The 19,772-nt window shown below is 39.4% G+C and overlaps 1 pseudogene; it reads right to left on the reverse strand.

Moving 5' to 3' along the window:
- Positions 1-392: 392 nt before the first annotated feature.
- Positions 393-16,888, reverse strand: LOC116574518 (annotated as a pseudogene).
- Between the last annotated feature and the right edge of the window lie 2,884 nt (positions 16,889-19,772).

Consider the following 19,772-nt stretch of genomic DNA (forward strand, 5'->3'; position numbering starts at 1 on the left):
GACTTCTGTCTTCATCAGCTACGAGTACTAAAAGATTAAAGGAGAAATCAAACAAGTCAGAAAAATCATTTTATGAACAGTGAGAAGTTTTGAAATGGTGGCATCAACGGGGGGGGGGGGATGGGGAAGGGCGACTGGCTCCACGGAAGATGTCTGTACCCATTTGTGGCACTGGCTGCAACAGGGGCAGTGAATGCCACCACCGCGGAGTGCAACGGCCCCAGCACTGGGGTGTGGAACTCATCCTATGACTCGGTTAGGGGAAACAAAGGACTGCCCCAAGTTCTCTAATCCAGCTGGCTCGGTCGCCATCTGCACACACTTCTTGCGTTATAGCAGGTCCCATTCTGACAACGGAGAGTCTCAATTTTGAAAATATGAACTTACGAGGTTTAGTGGAAGACTGTTCCCAAGCTAAAAGAAACGTGCCTAACTTGAAGAAAACCCTTCTAATAATAACAACAGGACAATCTCAGTGGTTTGGGTCCTACAAATACCAGCTGTGCCTGTGGCTTCCAACTGGAAACACAATCCAACAAAAGGGGTTTCTTCCCGAAGCCTTCAAAAGGAAGACAGTCAGATTCAAAACTGATTTCAAAACCTACACCAGGCTTCCAGGCCAGCAAATAACTGTCAGAGTGACTTTGTTCCTCTGCTCCTTCAACATGGGCACTAGTGCAGAATGGCTCATGCCCACGGTTGACAGGCCATTGACCGCTACGATCATGTCTCCACATCTGGACAAAGACAAACAGAAACGGACCATTAACTATTTCCATGGGTTAAGAAAACATTATCCTAAGGGAGATCTGTTTGGCATGAAATTCATAGTTTCACTTAACCATTAGCCATCAATGGTGAGGGTATGTTTTCTGCTTTGCAAGATGTCTGGGGCAATTTTTAACCCTATACTGGCCTTCCATTGCAATCAGGGCCACCCCTGGCTGAGCAGTTAGAACTGCTCAGTGATTTTGAGGGCAAGCAGAATAATTCAAGAAAGCTTGAGCCAAATGTAATGAGAATAAATGTGCTGCTTCTTTAAGGAATACTAAATAAGGCATTTGGACGGGGCTGCTTATTATTTTGACTGTTCTTTGCTCATTCTTAGAGCTCGTACATTTGAGGGCTCAATTACATTGAGCGTAAGACCCACACCTCCTCCTCTTTCAGCGGCTGACGCCTGCTGTCCTCTGACAGGACTATCGCAAATGCATGATCAATCTGAAGGCCCTTCTATCCTTCAGCATTTTTTGCTCTTTAGTTTGTAACACCAATATGCTATTTTATTGTTAGCTACTTCAACAGTTTTGGAAGTAGGTGGAATGCAAATTTTAAACTAATTAACTGAGACCCAGAATGCTTGAGGGACTTAGCTAAGAGAATGGTTAATTCATCTCTCCCCCTCCTCTTTCCACCTAAAATACTGATATTTTCACCCATCTCTGTCAATATAAGGAGCAAACTGACCCCGGTCAACTTTTCACAAGACTCTCTGGATGGCACTCTGATCAGTATACACTCTCCATTCATGCGGCACTCGAAGATGTCAACATTTACTTTTTAAGAATTGGCTCTTCCATCAAAAAACTAAGCTCTAAGACCCTACACGAATCCATTTCCTCTCAGTTTGTAGAATCTCTTAATCTAACACCTCTTTCTTCTCCCAGGGCCTGAGCTTTGATAAAGGAAAGAGGCTGCATGAGGCTGGCTGAGGACTTTCTGCCCAGCAGAGGGGTGAAGAGCCCAGGCTCTGGAGAGAGAGTCCTGGGTGTGAATCTCCATCAACCATTTCCAGCTACTTGACTGTGGGCAAATTTCTTAATCTTTCTAAGACTTATTTATCTCGTGCATCAAACAGGAATAACAATGACAACACTTATCTTACAGGGCTATTAAGATTCAATACTACAATCCCAAGCACTTAGCACTGTGCCTGGCAGCTCTCACATTCATTCATCAAATATTTACTGATATTTACTGAGACCTTACTCTGAACACAAGGCACTGTTACGGTGGCCGCCAGGAATGTACAGTAAATGCAACAGGCCCCCCACCCCCACCCTTTCATGGAGTTTGCATAAATATCGTGTTAGGTAGACATAAGTGCTGCAGAGGAAAAATAGAGCAGAGTCATCTAATGACAGGACTGGACTCAAGGGGTGTGTGTGGAATGGATGCTCAGAGCCAGCTGTCATCTCCGTGTGTTGAACTGGATGACTCAGGTCTGGTCCCTGTCATTAGAGTAACAAAACAGAGCTATCAGCGGCGAGATGGTCAAAGGGATGCTTCAGTCAAGATCTGGCTGGTACGTGCCCAGTTAGTAAACAAGTATTTCAGTCTCTGTGGGCCACACAGCCTCTGTCACAGTGACTCAACACTGCCACCGGGGCTCACAGGCAGCCACGGAGGGGGTGCAAACAGAAGAATGCAGCCACGTTCCAGGGAGACTCGATTTACAAGAGAGGACAAAGGCTGGGGGTTTGGAGCTGACCTCTGGTCAAGATCGTGTCCATCACAATAAACATGAATCACATTATATGATCTCCCAAGACTCACTTTAATCTTCCATCATAATAAGCAGGAGTTCCCAAGACGATGGTTTTAATGAAGAAAGGCTGATTGGTGTGGTTCTCTTCATATCCACCAACAATACTAAAGCCCCAACTTCCCAAGTAGCTTCTTCGTAAAACAATATCATGGCAGCTATGAAGGGCACTATCACAAACACAAAAGGTCAAGAAAAAGTTAGTGGGGCGGCTTCTATAGCCTGTTCACCTTTGCTTCATTCCATACTTACCCTTATCGTTGCTGGGAAACAAAAAAGGGCTGTTTTATTTCCTTCTGAACACATTATTCTGACAGCCCATTTTCCAGCGCAGACTCAGTCCTAAGTAGACTGGAATTTGTCCAACACTGTCCCGTCTTCTTTTCCCAAATGAACACACACACACACACACACACACAGCTAAACACACCTGGTTACAAGTCACACCACAGAAAGTCATATAAAATGGTTCTGTGCCTGCGTTTTCTCTCTGCACTGTCAACAATGTCCTCAATTTGGATATCCATCTGTATCTACAGAGTTTGTATCTACAAAAAGGTGGTACACAAGGGATCTAGTCCTGCTAATCTCAGCACTCAAATGAAAGAAACATAGAAAATGTTCTCTCTTCTTCATCTATGTGAGGAGGTATTTGTTGTTTTTTCCTCCTTCACTTACAATGCACTCATTTTAAGGGAGATTGATTGACAAAATAGAGAACTCAATCTAGAAGACATTAATGAAAATCATCTCTTTCTTTCTCCATACAGCTTTTTTTTTTTTTTTAACTTTTTTTTAACCAGGGACTCTGAAATGCTTCAGTTAAAATGCCACTGTCAGTTGGCGGATGTGACCTCAGAACTCAATGAATAAAAACTTAAAAATAGAAGAAAACCCCACCTAAGGGATACAGAAAAAATACCTCCTTGTAAGATTGAAGAATCTTTCATTTTTGGATGAAATTGGACCCAGTCATCTAAGGTAAGGTTTCCTGATTTAATCTATTAAAAGGACTTCTTAATAAAGCCAATGCTGTAAGCGATATATGAAACGCTAGAACTTTTAATCTGGTCCAGTTTCTTAGCTCACCAACAAGAAAAGACTTTTAAATAGTCTTCTGGCATAGAGCAGGGTCCCAGGGTCCCCTGGTATTTTAGAGACGATATAGGTTATTTTCATTATTCTGAATCTTCTGCCAAAACAAACAACGAAACAGCACAACACAAAACAAATAACTGTTTTGTCTGGTACACCGCCAGCCAACTGCAGAGAAAGACCCTCCCTTTTGAGAAAGAGCAGAGCTGCTACCCTGTGTGTCGTGCGACCTGCTGGAAAGAGCCGCCGGTACCCACAGAGCAGTGGCCCTCCCAATACCTGGTTGTGTATACCGGTCTGCACACAACACACGACCCCCAGGAGTCCACAGAATAGTGACCTTGGACTGATAGACACTCTTTCGATACAGGCAGACCCCCCAAATAGATTTCACTATCCCGTGTACTGTTCATCTGAAATATCATTGTTCTTCGTGATTCACCTGAAAATGCTCCGAACACAAGCGGTAAAGAGCTGACTGCAGAACTGGCCCGGAACACCAGGTAACAAGAACTAAAGGAGCGCCAGCACGGCCTGGCCACCAGCAGTGGTGTGCACACGCTCCGCTCCTGCGCCGCCGAGGAGACCACTTCTCCCCCACTGGTGTGGGACCAGGCCTTTCTGACATGCTGGGTTTCAAGTGACAGGTCAGTGTATCAGGCTGAGTACTCCAGAGGATAAATGAGTTCCCTCTGCTGGCTGACCCCTCACCATTAGGTAGAATGGCCATGGTTTCATAGCAACCATTCCAATCTATGCCTACAGGGCCCTGAGATACGAATTCTGTTACTGTTTCAGGCCTTTTTGGTCTTTTTCACTACCACAAGGACAAGTCAGTAAGTTAGATGATCGACAAATGAATTCCATTCTTCCTGGATTTTTCTGCTATTCTTTACGTGAAAGTACTTTTAAAATATATCTATATCTATATCGATATATATAGATAGATAGATAGATAGATAGATAGATATCACATAGCACTATACAAATGCTAGTTATTACAAATTATATCCAAATGAAGCTAGATGGCTCAGAAACTGGCATTCTTATCATTTATTTTTATTTAAAAAAATCAGTCATTTTCCTACTTGGCTCAGAATCAGAATGTTTCATCATAGTTCAGTTTTAGGATTTCTTTAAAGTGATCTAGAAACAAAGACAGTAATACACATTCTTCCAACTTCAATACCGAAGTATATACAACACTCATCAGGAGCTGAAACACTTCCATGACCAGACAATGACCAACTACACAATGTCCTGGAGGGTGAGAGTCCCGAAGGTGGTGAGAAGACCTACTCTCGGACACCAGTGGTTTGGCTGAAAGAGTCTCTCATGTCCAATAAAAACTGAGTTTTGACATCCTGCCTTTTTAGAGAGAGTTAACAAGATTAAGAAAGGGGTTTTAGAAAAGCTTCTCAAAAGGCCCCACACTTTGACCTGTTTTTTTCTGGTGAAAAATACACATGAAGTCTAAGCATGTACACGTGGTGGTAAATGACAGCTTTTCTAAAGCAAGAGCATGAACATCCAAATCTCATGGCTGGTCCACTTGAGAACCTTGTTAATAGTAATGGACAGAATGGCTTTATTCATTTTTATAAACAGATACACCAAGTCTTTTTAGCTTAGTTCTTACTATTAAATTTACCTTTAATAAGGTAAATGGTTTATTTTTTAAGAATGTTTTAATTTTTTAAAAATTAAAAAAAAAAATCTTTTTTACAAACTCATGGCCTGGAGATCAAGACCTGAGCTGAGATCCAGAGTTGGATGCTTAACCGACTGAGCCACCTAGATGCCCCTTAAATTTATCTTTTAAAATATAATAACCTAAGAAAAAAAAATACCCTTTACTTCTATAACTTGATATGCCATTGCCACTTTCATCTCTGACCAGGACCTTCCCCCTCACACCCTGGACGAATGAATTTACTGTGTTCCATACTGAGAAATGTTGTCACTACGATTATTCCATGAAACTGCTGAAACGCTGTCAGTACCTTGGAAGCCCAAGTCACATGACCCACGACGGGGACCAGCTGGAGTCATACTCATTCTCGCTGAAGGTGCCTGGCTGCTCTTCGGTAGCCTGGGCTGCCTCCTCGACAATTTGGACCTCAAGTGCTTTCAGGACAATAGCAGGGGACATGGCGCTGGCTTTTAGCATAGCCATGGCCTCACTGTGACTTCAATTGTTCAAATCAATGCCATTGATATTCAGCAATATATCACCTGTCCAAAGGAATAAACAAGAAAATGAGATGAGCTCCCAAGTCATTATCTTCCCTATACATCCTGTTATTTGTAATTTTTTCACATCTCTGTCATTCTTACGATATCGAGGGAAAAATCCAATTCATGGAAAACATTCCAAAACAACTCAAAACTTTAAGATAATTTCATCATATATAGGAAAAAATGTGGCTTGAGGCACTGTGATTCGACTGGAAGTCCAAGTCATTAGACCTCATTTTGCTAATGTGCAGGACCTGGGCATGTTCATTTCTCTTCTTTGGGCTTCAGTGATTTCTATAGTTCTTTCCTGCTCAAAATTATTTGATCTTTTGCTCTTAGAAATGAATCTTTAACATATCCTGTTTTAGAGTTACACAGTTTTATAGATAAAGATAGTCCTACAGAGTATGCTCAGCGTGAATGTATCCGAATACTTAAAGAGAAGAGATCCTTGGGTCTACACAAAGAAATGAAACTTGTGATTTGAGCATCTTTTGCTTAAGGAAGAAAAAAAAAGTGCTTGTTGCCCTGCCAAGTAATATAATAAAAAAAAAGGGCAACGAGGATTATATAAAAGGTTAGGAAGGAAAAGATGTGTGTTATATTTTTTAGAGGGTCTTTTCCAACATAAAACAATCCTATGATCTGAATAAACATTAGAAAATAACAGAAAGGGCGCCTGGGTGGCTCAGTGTGTTAAAGCCTCTGCCTGCAGCTCCAGTCATGATCCCAGGGTCCTAGGATTGAGCCCAGCATTGGGCTCTGCTCAGCAGGGAGCCTGCTTCACCATCCCCCCCCTCGCTCTCTCTCTGCCTGTCTCTCTGCCTACTTGTGATCTCTGTCAAATAAATAAATAAATAAAATCTTTAAAAAAAATAACAGAAACATCATCAAACTGCAGCAATTTTCTTTCCCATTAGGCCTTTTTCAAACCTTAGAGAGAGGTTTTACACTTATAAATGGAAGGGACTTTTTAAAGGATTTTTAAAAAAATCATGTTTAGTAGAAAATTTGGGGAATATTTGTTACTTTTTTCAAACATGAGTTGCATGCAGGGAGAAGATGGGAAGAGTTTCACTGTTCCCAGCCCTCCCTATCTTACCTCTTTTGATGCGGCCATCACGTGCCAGACAGCCATGAGCTGGCACACTGGTTACAAAGATGGGCAGTTCACCACTCTTGCTTCCTCTGACCCCCGCCACTGTCATTCCCAGGGACTCATGTGGTTCCTTCTTTACAGTAATGTGTTTTTCTTGGCATGTAACACACTGGGTAAGATCCTAACACATGAGAAGAAAATTTATTGGATAATAAATAATACATAGCTGAAGTAAAGTAAGGAAACTGAAGGAAAAAATACCATGGCAATGATAAAGTCACTGTTAAAATCAATTACTGTAGAAATAATACACAGTTCTTCATGGTACAAACACGACACCGAACACTGGGGATCACAATGTCAGACTATGGACGGCTGTATTTTCATATGACTATGTATGGAACAGAAAAAACTCAGGACTGTTGACATATGGAAGTCAAAATAGGGCCAATTCTACAAAAGTAAATAATGCATTTGAGTTTTAAGATTCTGAAGACAAGCTAATTAATTTTATTTCTCTCTCTCTCCTCTATTCTTTGAAAGAAATGGTGACAGAATAGTACAAAAGTAAAGTGCGGATTTTGTTAACTGCCAGAAAAAAGCTATAGATCTATCTTCTGGTTCTTACTCATGAGAATGCTCGGTCATGAAACGGGGGGAAACTGATCTTCACAACCTTCACGGAAAGCTATAAGGATATGAAATAACTGAATTTTTGAAAAAGCTAATGAGAAAAAATTTCCAACAAACTGTGTTCTCAGGAAAAAGCAATTTTTACCGATATTTATTGTTGCTATTTATGGGGACACTCTAGAAGAAAAGGAAAATTTAAAACATCACCTTTCTTTTTAAGTAGAATGCTATAAAAAAACAAGGTGTACCTATGTGATATTAATATTAAAATAGCAATAGTAACTAACATTTATTGAAGATTTACTATGTGTAAAGCAAATGGCTTCACATGTATTATTTCATTTTAATGGTTTCATTACATTTCATTATAAAGGTCCTGAGTGTAAATCTTATGGTTGGCCCCATTTTATAAACAAGGGAATAGCCTTATTAGAAAGGTCATGTAATTTGCTCCAAATTATACAGCTATGCATGATCACACTGGGATTTGAACTGATTCAAGTTAAAAAAAATATACATATACACACATAGTGTAATACATAAACATGTATTCATATGTAGTTGTGTATGTTCATACAGCATGATGCTATATGCATCCACACTACAAGGGTGCTATCCCATTAAGTGTAATAATGGAAGCTCCTATCTCAAAAGGTTCCTTAACACATATACTATAAGAGCATACTGTAGATAACAAGATAACTATTACCACGACTAACAATATCAACAGTAGAACTAGATGAATTCTTTTGCTAGAACTGTAACATTTCCTTTAGTGACACTGCTTCAGAGTGGACAGGTACGACATGTCAGTCAAGCCCTGGACCTTCAGGGGTGTCTGCTCTTCTCTGCTCCTGAAACCAACACTCTGAAATTTTCTTGAGGGCACTACCTAAATAGCCTAGAGTTCCTAGAATTTTGACCTCATAGAAAACCTGTAAACGTCTACAGGTGGTATCGTAGCATATGACATCTATGTTCTCATCCTCCAAAACTGGGCAAGACCCACGTTATTATGAAGACAATCCAGGTAAACTCAGCTGGGAGCACACTGACTTCAACGCTTGTGTCTGTCAGGTATCGAGTCAATTAGAGGTGGTTGTTTTATTCCTCTATATGGCTGAGATGTATGCATTTTAGCCAAACTTCACAGATTACTCTTGGTATACTTCATGGAAACTTCTAAGGGCTTAACACTGTATGAATGTTTATCCAAGCAGCTACGCAGGGGCTTAGTAATAGAGTAATGTGTGCTTTAATTTTTAACAATGATTATCCTCTGAACAGGTTGTTTTGATAATTTGTATTTGTTTTCCCTAGGAGACCTTTATTTTTTTTAAATTAGGATTTGACATCACAAATGCTGTATGTTAATGGTAAATTGCTAAATTAATGCTTAAAGTTACATTTCATGTGGCTGTTCTAACAATCAGGTTTACAGAGCACCTAGAGTACGAATTCAGCATTGCTATTTAAAACACCACCACTTAAAATTAAGGAATAGGAACTAGTAAAAAGAAAAATATATGTGCCCAAAACAAACAAAAGGACATAAATAGTCCTCTATATGAATGCTGAAATGGTTAAGTAGTTCTTAAAACAGTCTTAAAATTGTAGTGTTGTCTTTGAGCACCCATATTTCAACTTTCTGTAGAATTCATGGATTCAGTTACCAACTTTTGCCTTAATTATGATTCTTTAGGAATATGTATATATATGTAACTTGTAAAGCAAGGACCAGCGATATGAACAACTCCTATTCAAATTCCTTTTCGAAACAATAACTGCTTTTTTGTAGTCATCATTGTGAAAGCAAAATTATAGGTTCCCTTCACACATTCTTTTTTCTGTTCAAAAATAAGAATAAGTTTGTGCTTATTATTTCTTAAAAGTTTTAACTGACCAAAGACCAGTGACAAGTCTATACTTCAGCTCAGAAAACCAGATAAACCTGATGGGCCAAAAATACTTGTGCCTTTAAATGATGCTTTCTTGGGCTCCTGTGACATTACAGAGTTATTCTCTCAAATTGTACTTACATTAAGAAGCCACTTTAAGCTAACCATGTGTTTCTCAAGTAATTCTCCTTAAGGAAGATTAAATTGTTTTACTAATAAGAACTTATTTATTGGTCTACTTAAAAACTATAGGAAGTAAAAACAAACAAACAAACTATAGGAAGTTTCCTATGTGTGATTTTCACACAGTTGGCAAATAGCATCGTCTTAAAAATTCTGGCCTACTAGAAGTTGAGTTCAAATGAAAGGTCAAATGAAGTAAATAATACTGAGAACACAGTAAAGTGCCACTGTTTTTTGATTTCTACTGATTTCTGCATCCAAAGTGAGACAGCATCAGAATTTTTGGCACAGATAAATGACCTAGGAATATATTATAAAAGCACTGAAATATGAAAGATGCAGCAAAAAGCTCAACATACGGGAATTTAAAATGACCTAGGGTAGTATTCCTATAAACTGTAACATAAAAAGAAATGTTTTATGTGTTTTGCATGTACCTATCAGAAAGTATGATTTATGTTTCATATTCACATAGAGAATTCTGTTGTTGTAGGCAACCTGCCCAACCGCTAAGTATGGACTTGTTGGTCATTGCCTTTTTTTCAGTTACATAACCTCCTGTTACAACTGAATGAGCAAACCAAGATAAATCCCACTTTCAAGCAGGACCAAACAAAGAAGTCTTTGTAGAAGATCAAACACTTCTCATCAATCTGGCAGAGGGACCTTCTTACTAAGAAACCACCCCTACTGGCTGAGGAACAGACTGTACAGGGACTCTCAAGGTAGCCAAACACACATTCCACACCCCAAACACCTGTGTTCACCTTTTCCAACAGAGTAACAGCCCTCATTTAAATCTTACCAGTTTGTAACAAGGATTCCCTGAGGGCAGATGAATGAAAACATGCAAACTCGAGGCCTCACCTTGTGTGAGCTGGGTCTGTTGTGGTACAGCGGCTGTGCATGGTGTTGGCTGCTACTCTGAGCTCCTGTGTCTCGGAGAGGGTTACCAGGCTGGGATTTCCCCGGCCTAGCAATTGTTAAATCCACCCTCTCGCCACTAGCCTGGAGAAAGCACACATATATAACCACCAGTCATTAATGATGCTTCTCACTTAAAAAAATTATAGGGAGGGTCATTTTCAATGCACTTATCATCGCTGTATCAGAGCCTCACCTGAGTGGGGACTGAAGGCCCCTGCAAGGGGAGGGGCAGACGAGGGAGTTCATTTCAGGAGCTTCTGCAGGTAAAAGAGCCCCACACAGACCTCTTGGGTAAGCCTTCCCTAACCCTGGAAATACCAAGGACATAACCAAAGCAAAGCCTGGGTTCTGATCTCCCCATGATTTCTTGAAGGGTAACTGTCTTTTTATACTTCCCTCCCCTGCAAAACTGGCCTTGGCACTGAGAGAAAGAGAGCAAAGAAGATAAAAGAACGAACGGATTCAAAACTGGATTACAATCCTTTGTGATTTCTGAAATAAATTCCAAGATGGCTACTTTGAGAGTGACAATCAATGAAACTACGTATAGCTCTGTTTCCACACACTACAGCTTCGAATCGAAAATAGGGATCAGCTTCAACAGTCCTGAAAAGAATGATAACAAAGGTCCTGTAAAACAGGATTAGTATTTATATACATTACAAATTGTGTGCGTATATATGCCATATGTGCACTCACACATAAATGTAACTTTAGAGGTGATGACAACCACGTTGAATTTAGAAGTCCATTATCTGTATTTATAGATCTAGATCTGAAACACAGATTCACATCTATTATACTTTTTAAAGCTATTTTATCTTTGCTTTTAACGTACAGGCCTGGTCTACTTGATGCTGATTCTTGGTCATGACTACAACTTTCCAAGTTTACTATCATTTCTATGGGAAAATTTGACAGCCTGCTTTCAAGAAGCTGTGGTGGAAAGCAGAACCCTCCCCCATGACTGCAGTCAGTAATGTTAAGAAAGCACTCCAGTTTCAGTTCTCAAGTTGGAAAAGGAGTGAAAACCATAATTAAAAAAAAAAAGATTTTATTTATTTATTTGAGAGTGAAAGCGAGAGAGCAGGGTGGAGGGGCAAAGGAAGAGGGAGAAGCCGACTCCTCGCAGAGCAGAGAGCCCGATGTAGGATCTGAGCCGAAGGCAGATGCTGAACCGGGGAGCCACCCAGGTGCCTGAGTGATAAACAGTTTCAAGGCCCTATTAAAGTCATTTACTTATTCAAGTATTTCATTAAACTAGTTTCAGACAATTCTTCAAAATAACTGAAAGAATAACACTTCTCATGTGGCCAGAGTCTGGGGATTTGATCTAACAGGTAAATGCCAAAGTAGAACGCTTACAATCCAGATATTTGAGATTCTGACACTTCCGAGTATTAGATCACACGGTGTGAGGGGTGAGAAGCTGAGCCCCTGTGATCTCATTTCAATATTAAGAATTGTTTGCTTTACTGCCTAACCCTCACCACTACCAAATACTCTATAACCAGTAATTTAGCTTTACGGGAAGACCCCTGCTCATGCAAACCTATTAACAAACAAATCCCTGATCTTTTTTGATTTCTTTTTTTTTTAATATTTTATTTGTTTATTTGACAGAGAGCTAGAGATCACAAGTAAGCAGAGCGGCAGGGAGAGGGGGAGAGAGAGAAGCAGGCTATCTGCTGAGCAGGGAGCCCGATGTGGGTCTCGATCCCAGGACCCTGGAATCATGACCCGAGCCGAAGGCAGCTGCTTAACCAACTGAGCCACCCGGGCGCCCCTCTTTTTTGATTTCTTAAGAGACAAAATTCTGGGTGTGTGATTGAAGTGGACATTAAGCTTTAAACGATGGGCCAACGTTTGGGTTTAGGCTAACTGCCTATCTAACACTTCAGGGTTTCAAGCACAACAAAAGAATTCTGTTAAAGTCAAGATTTTTAAAAATGCAGGATGCCTAAACGACAATACCTGTATTTCATAAAAAAGTGGCATGCCCTATTGCTGGGAGTATATACTGGTATGCTCTTTCTAGAGGGAAGTTTAGCAAAATGTCTTAAACTTGAAAACAAAACATTAAAGTCTGTTGACAGGGGAGTGTTTACGTAAGTTTTAGCACAACACACCTACTATACAGCTATATCATGGTGCATCTATTTTCAGGGTAAGAAGTCCACAACATACAGCTGACATAAAGAAAGGGTGGCAAACTCAGAATTTGCAAGCTGACTGCATGTGTAAGTACCAACGTAAATATGTACCTATTTATTTGTAAGCATATACAGAAAAATGTTTGTAACGATGTTCTTCAAAACTTTAATGTCACTATCTTATGGACTTTGACTGACTGTGATTTTGACTTCCTTCTTCATTTTCTGTATTTTGTCTTCCTTAGTCTCCTTTTCAGACATGGAATACATGTTGTTCTCAGAATCCAAAACATTAAGATGTTTTTCACAAAGAAACAACTTGAGCAATATATTATATTTGGTATCATATATAAGTATCTGTATCCAATTTTTTTAAACCTCAAGTCTGGGACAAGAGACGAACGCCTGAATCTCCCTCCTAAAGCAAGATGGCTACCGGGTGTGTGTGTTCCCATAGCCACGCACTGTTACTACATCTAGTTTGCTAAACTAAAAACACAGGCTAGCTAGCCCTTTGGTCTGTAAATTAACCATCTTAACGACTCTAAGGTATTTTCAAATTGGTTCATGGTATTATTTATGCAGCTCACAAAAGGTGGAAGATAACCAGGTAGTAAAAATATACTAAGGAGCCTTCTTTCCAAGTATTTCCTTTTGAATGGCCATAAATACTACTTTGTATTTGGGCAAGTAGTGTGGCTTTACTTATTGGCTCCAGCATACCAGTCAAAGGCCAATGAGAAGTCAGGCCCACAAGAGGAGAGACCCTTTGTGAATTCAATAATCAGGTTATGTGCTCATAGTTTTTGTATCAATTTGAAATCATTAAACTGGATTTAAGATTACCATTATTAGGGTTATTAAAATGTATGTTTCCATAAATAATAATAATGCACCGGAATGTCTACAATGCTGATTTATAGCTTTGAGTTAATTCCCCAAATTATAGCCAGTATTTCAGATAATTAGATTTTTATTTGAGGTATACAGATTCAGTTATGTTATTAAACAATTCTCCAAAGCAGACCAGTAAAAAAGCCTGTAGATGAAATATATTAGCAAACAAAACCCTATAGCAAACAAAACTATATATTAAATATATTTTTATACATTTTTATATTTTTGCTAATATATTAGCAAACTATATATTAAATACATTAGTAAATCTGAGGTTACAGATTTAACCTCAATTATACTCAAAGAAATGGAAATAAGAACAAAGCATTTGTTTTTACCTTTAAAATTTAGAAAAAGCATGAGAAATATGTAAAATAAAAATATGTAAAAATATGAAATATGTAAAATATGTAAAAATAAAAATATGTAAAAAATTTAATATCCAAACCTGGCACACTGTTGGTAGCAAAGAGCAAAAGATGAAAATAAATGTATACTCAGTTATAGCTAGAAAGGCCAGAAGTGGAGAAGAAAAGAACACTGTGTAAGCTGCAGATAAGGGCAATCTGGCTCTTTTGGTCTTGGCCACAACGGTGTCAAAATGTCAAAACCAGCTACAAGAGTTCCTCCACGGAGAATCAGTTTAGGAGCTGGGGTAGAAGGAATACAGGGTAAGGTGTCCAGAGAGCTGTGCCAACCTCATGCAAACAGAGTACTATTAATATCATAAAAGGACAACAAACACAGTAATGTGGTAAATAGCTAGCTATGATAGGATCAGAAACTGGATTTTACATAAGCTGGATTAGTTATGCTTCCTGTATTTCCTCTTCGGATTTAATAAAGAACAAAACAGGGGCACCTGAGTGGCTCAGTGGGTTAAGCCTCTGCCTTCGGCTCAGGTCATGATCCCAAGATCCTGGGATCGAGCCCCGCATCGGGCTCTCTGCTCAGCAACGAGCCTGCTTTCCCCCTCTCTCTCTGCCTGCCTCTCTGCGTACTTTGATCTCTCTGTCAAATAAATTTAAAAAAAAAATAAATAAAGAACAAAACACTGGAAGTTCAGTCTGTGTCAGCCAGGCCAAGTGCAATGAAAGAGGGGTTTTGGGCCCAAGTGTCAAAGTGGAAATCACAAACTACAAGAGGCAGAATACGGATGGGCATGGAAACCAAAGCCAGGAACCCCCAGTGGAAAGGTTAGTCCTTGCTGCTCTTGGAGCCTAGTTTGTCTGTCTTCCCCTCTGGACATTTCTCTTGAAGAACTAAAAATCCTAGAGGTTCTAAGTTTTGTTTTAATGAAGAAGACAGCTATTCCCAACAGGATATCATAACCAAATCCACTCTTTTATTGACTCAGCAAGTATGTCCCTGGGTATGGACTCCAGGCACAGCACTGTGAGGAAGACACTGCATTTGAATAACTCTCTGTGACCAATTATGTATTAAGTGGTGAAGAGAAGGAATGTCTTCAGCACTTAGTGTGAGAAGAGGTCTGAATGGGTGAAAATGGCAGGGCAGGGCTTTCTGGATGCAGGTGGGGAAGCTGTAGCACAATGGGGACAGGCGGGAATGTGGAGGGAAGCAAGGAGATTGCTATGTCTGGCTTTTCTGCTACATGATACATTCTATGAGGGCAGGGGTTGCTTTTTGCTCTTAATTATACCCTCAGCTCTGACCACCATGCCTATGATGTTTCAGGAATACACCGATGGCTACAGCTGAAAGAAAAAGCAAGGGTGAAGGCTGAGGGGACAGGTTGTGTAAGAGTCCACAGAGGACCCGGACTATTAGATTAATCAGTATGGACTTGATTCTCTGGTCCAGTCTTCCCAGGGAAAGCAGAGTCACAGATGAATTAACCTGACAATGGTCGTACTGGATTTCAGAGCAGAGTAGGGAGGCAGGGGTATTGATTCTACTGGGTTAGACGTGAAGCAGTGAGGGCACAGACCAGAGAGGTGGCAGGGAAAAGGGAAGGGGTGAATACCGACAGACCGTGGGGAAGGACCGAGCAGTGAAATCGAGGAGGCAAGGGTCCTTGAGCTTGGGTTCCTAGAAGACACCTTTTCTCATTCATGCCTATTTCTTCTCTCCTAAATATCCATTCTTTTAGCTTCAAGTACCACTTACACTAGTATGGGTCATATATCCAGGTCAATTTTCACATGAACTTTAGAATTCACATGAACAGTGGAATTCTGGCCATCTAATGCTCATCAGTATGCCCTCTAATATAATATCATCTTGCCCGAAGATAGTTCGTTTGTTGGAGTAGCTATTTCTCTTTAAAGAGAAGAGGGAGAGGGTAGCACCAAGGATTAGTGCAGAGTCAGGCTGTTTGTGGATGAGAGTGCGTTTGAGAGCCAACAAGAGGTGGTCATGATTTCCGAATTCTATCTTAAATTCAATGCTGTAAGTTTTAAGTAACTTGTGCTGTGTGACCTGTCTTTTCTAGATTATAGTAATCCGTGTAGAGAAGGATAAATTAGACAATGAAGATAACTGATGGATAGTACTCTGGGACTAGGGATACAGCCAATGGGACAAGAGAATTTAGCAGTGAAGGTGGCCCCGAAATAGCCAACCATGGAGTACAAGCCAGGAGGAATTCAGCTGGCCTGGAGAGCCACGCACTGAGTTACACGTGAGATCAAATTTAAGATAAGGGGTAAAAATACATTCCATGTGTTTGGGGGAAATCGGAGAAATTACAGATAAATTCTGATCTGTTTTGCATAAAAAAACAATAAAACTTACCTTTTTATAAGTCAGATTCCACAGTACCATAATTTCCTAAGTTTTAAATTGATGAATAAGAGCAAAAAAAGAGGCAAGTTAACAAAATAATTTAAAAAATTGATACCTGAAGAATTTGGTCTCCAGCAAGAAGTCTTCCATCTTTGGCGATCACTCCATCCCGATAGACTTCCTGGATAACAATGTTGATCAGTGGCGTTTCATTGCCGCCCACAATGCTAATTCCTAGCTGAATATAAGGATCAGACCGGTGCATTTCAATTGTAGTAATTTCGCCTTCTGGTAAACTAACTGGCTGTTGCGTAGCTGCCAAGTTAAAAATGAGAGAGAGAAAAATAGGTGGAAAGAAAAACGTTTTATATTTTGATTATCTTCAGGTAAGTAAGTTATCGTCTATCATTAGTGATGACCTTATGTTAATAGATGATTCATAACAAAGCAATACCATGGGATAAGAAAAATAGAATGACCAAAAACACCAATAGGTAAGATTAGCAAAACACTTCCTCTTCGAAAGGTGATCAGTAAATAATCAACAAATAACTACTATGCATCAGATCACTAGGGACCACACAGTGATCTGATAAAGAAATGTACAGACAATATCATCTTGTCCTAATTGATCAGAGAAACTCTGACCCATGAAACAGCTGTAAACAGTGCAAGGCAGTACACATGAAATAAAAAAGACAAACTCTGTGACATACAATCACCGTAGTGGTTGACAAAATAACCACATTAAAACATTAAAAAGAAGTGAACCTAAAATCCCCAGTAGGGAAAAACAAAAACAAAGAAACAAACAAACAAACAAACAAAAAGAGAAGAAACCGAAATTCAAGTGTAGTACTTGGAAGGCCTGTAGAAACCATTACAATATTCAGTGTGTCAGCAGGAAGCAGAAAACCCAGGTGGGTCCTACCAGCAGTGTGCAGCAGTGTCCTGGGTCCCACCCAGGAGCCCAGGGACAGGAGTATCTGCTAAGACTCCAGATCAGTCCCCACCTGGGCTTGTCCAGATTAGCATGAGTTAAACCTTTGCATCCAAATGCAGCCATGAACTGTGTGGTAGTAAAGAAAGGTTTCATTCAGAGGGTCAGTTTTACAAGTGTTGATACTTGATGTGTGTTTCTATTTAAGGAGGGTATCTAAAATAAAGGAATCCTTTAACATCATAGAAATGATCTCTTCCCATTCTGTGATAATGTTCTCTGAAGTTATTCAAGACTTCGATAAGAGATTTGCTTAAAAGCATTATCTTGGAATATCATTTCCTTCTGAAGAACATATTCTACTTTTCTTACGTATGATAAGTCATTGTCATTACGTGGTTGTCAGTTTGACATGGAAGAAGTGCACATTACATGCTGTTCTTTTCTAGTAACATGAAGCTCCTTTCTAGCCTTGTCTAAATTATGGCATCTTAACTTGAACTGTTTAGAGTTCATCTGGCAAAAGGAAACATTCCCATTTTTTTCCCCAGGGGACTCTTCTGAAATCTTACTTAAGCTACATTGCCAATTTTGTTGCAAAGGTGTTTCATATTTTAGCTAAACATTTTTTTAAAGATTTTATTTATTTATTTGACAGACGGAGATCACAAGTAGGCAGAGAAGCAGGCAGAGAGAGAGGAGGAAGCAGGCTCCCCATTGAGCAGAAAGCCCTATGAGGGGCTTGATCCCAGGACCCTGGGATCATGACCTGAGCTGAAGACAGAGGCTTTAACCCACTGAGCCACCTAGGCACCCCACCAAACATTTTTATAGAAAGAATTCAGAATTATTTTACACATTAAGATGGTTGCTGTAAATGGCCTATGTCTCCTACTTAGAAGTAGAGGTTTATGGTATAACATATAGAAGGTACTGACATTTTATAAAGATCTCATTTTCAAAATCTTTTTAATAAAAGTGAAAAGGTTTTGATTCACTCTTTTTCTTGATTCTTCCGTATCCATGTCTGTTTCATGATTAAATGAATGCTTTGGGGGGAAAAAGAATACAAATAGAAAAGAAATGCATGTAACATTTAATTAGATGGGAGTAGGCATGTATTGACACAATGTGGGCAGAAAGGGAGCTCTGAGACAGGGTGCTGCCCCTTAAAAAGGACACTGTGACTTGCCATAGGCTGAGGGCTATACTGCCCTATGGAGGTATCTCTGTATACTGGTGTGTCTTTTAACTTTCTTAAATAAAGCCAGAAGATTTGTACAGCAAGCAGAGCCAAATTTCCCTTTCCTCCTGAAGGTTATACTTGTATTCCCACTATTCTGGCTCTCTTCAGGAAGAAAATTACATTGAACTAATTTGATTTAAGATATAATAGTGTCAGATTAAAAGATTTCACTCATAGAGGATTTAAGAAACAAAACATAGAGGAACATATGGAAAGGGGGAAAAAAAAGAGAAGGAGGTGAAACACAGGAGACTTAATGACAGAGAACAAACTGAGGGTTGATGGAGAGAGGTGAGTGGGGGATTGGTTAAATGGGTGATGAGGATTAAGGAGGGCATTTGCTGTGTTGAGTGCTGGATGTTATATGTAAGTGATGAATCACTAAATTGTACTCTGAAACCAATTATTACACTACATGTTAACTAACTAGAAATTAAATAAAAAATAAATAAGTGATGGGTGCTGAAAGGGCATTTGCGATAAGCACAGGGTGTTGTATTGAAGTGCCAAATCACTATATTGTACACCTGAAATTAAAATTACACTATATCTTAACTAACTAGAATTCCAATAAAAATGCACACACACACACACACACACACACACACACACACACACACACACAAAGTATGTCTGAAAAGCCTCTTTTCCATAAAGGAATGAGGACTCTGGCAAAAATCATCAGAACCAACTCTTTCTGAGCTCTGGAAATTAGTCAAAGTTCTGTAGCAATCTGGAGTGCATTTATTCAAAGAAAATGATGAAATCTCTATCTTCAGAGACCTTATTAAAAATGTCTAGCATTCAGTTCAAACTTAAGAGACATGCAAAGAAACAAGGAAGTATGGCCCACATATAGGAAAAAAATAGCAGAAACCTTATTCTTGTAGAAGCCTAGACATTGATCTTAGTAGACAATGACTTATATAAGGCATTACAAATATGTTCCAAGAACATATAAAATCATTCCTAAAGGAAATTCCTAAAGGAAAACATATGAATGATGTCTCACCAAATAAAAATGTCAATAAAGAAATGTAAGTTATAGTAAAGAACCAAATAGAAATCCTGGAGTTTAAAAGTATGATAAATAAAATGAATTCACAACACCTTTGAACAGGCAGGAGAAAGAATCCATGAACTCGAAAATATGTCAATTGAGATTACCCA

This window comes from Mustela erminea, chromosome 15 (assembly GCF_009829155.1).
Source record: "Mustela erminea isolate mMusErm1 chromosome 15, mMusErm1.Pri, whole genome shotgun sequence".
In the NCBI taxonomy this organism is placed as follows: domain Eukaryota; kingdom Metazoa; phylum Chordata; class Mammalia; order Carnivora; family Mustelidae; genus Mustela; species Mustela erminea.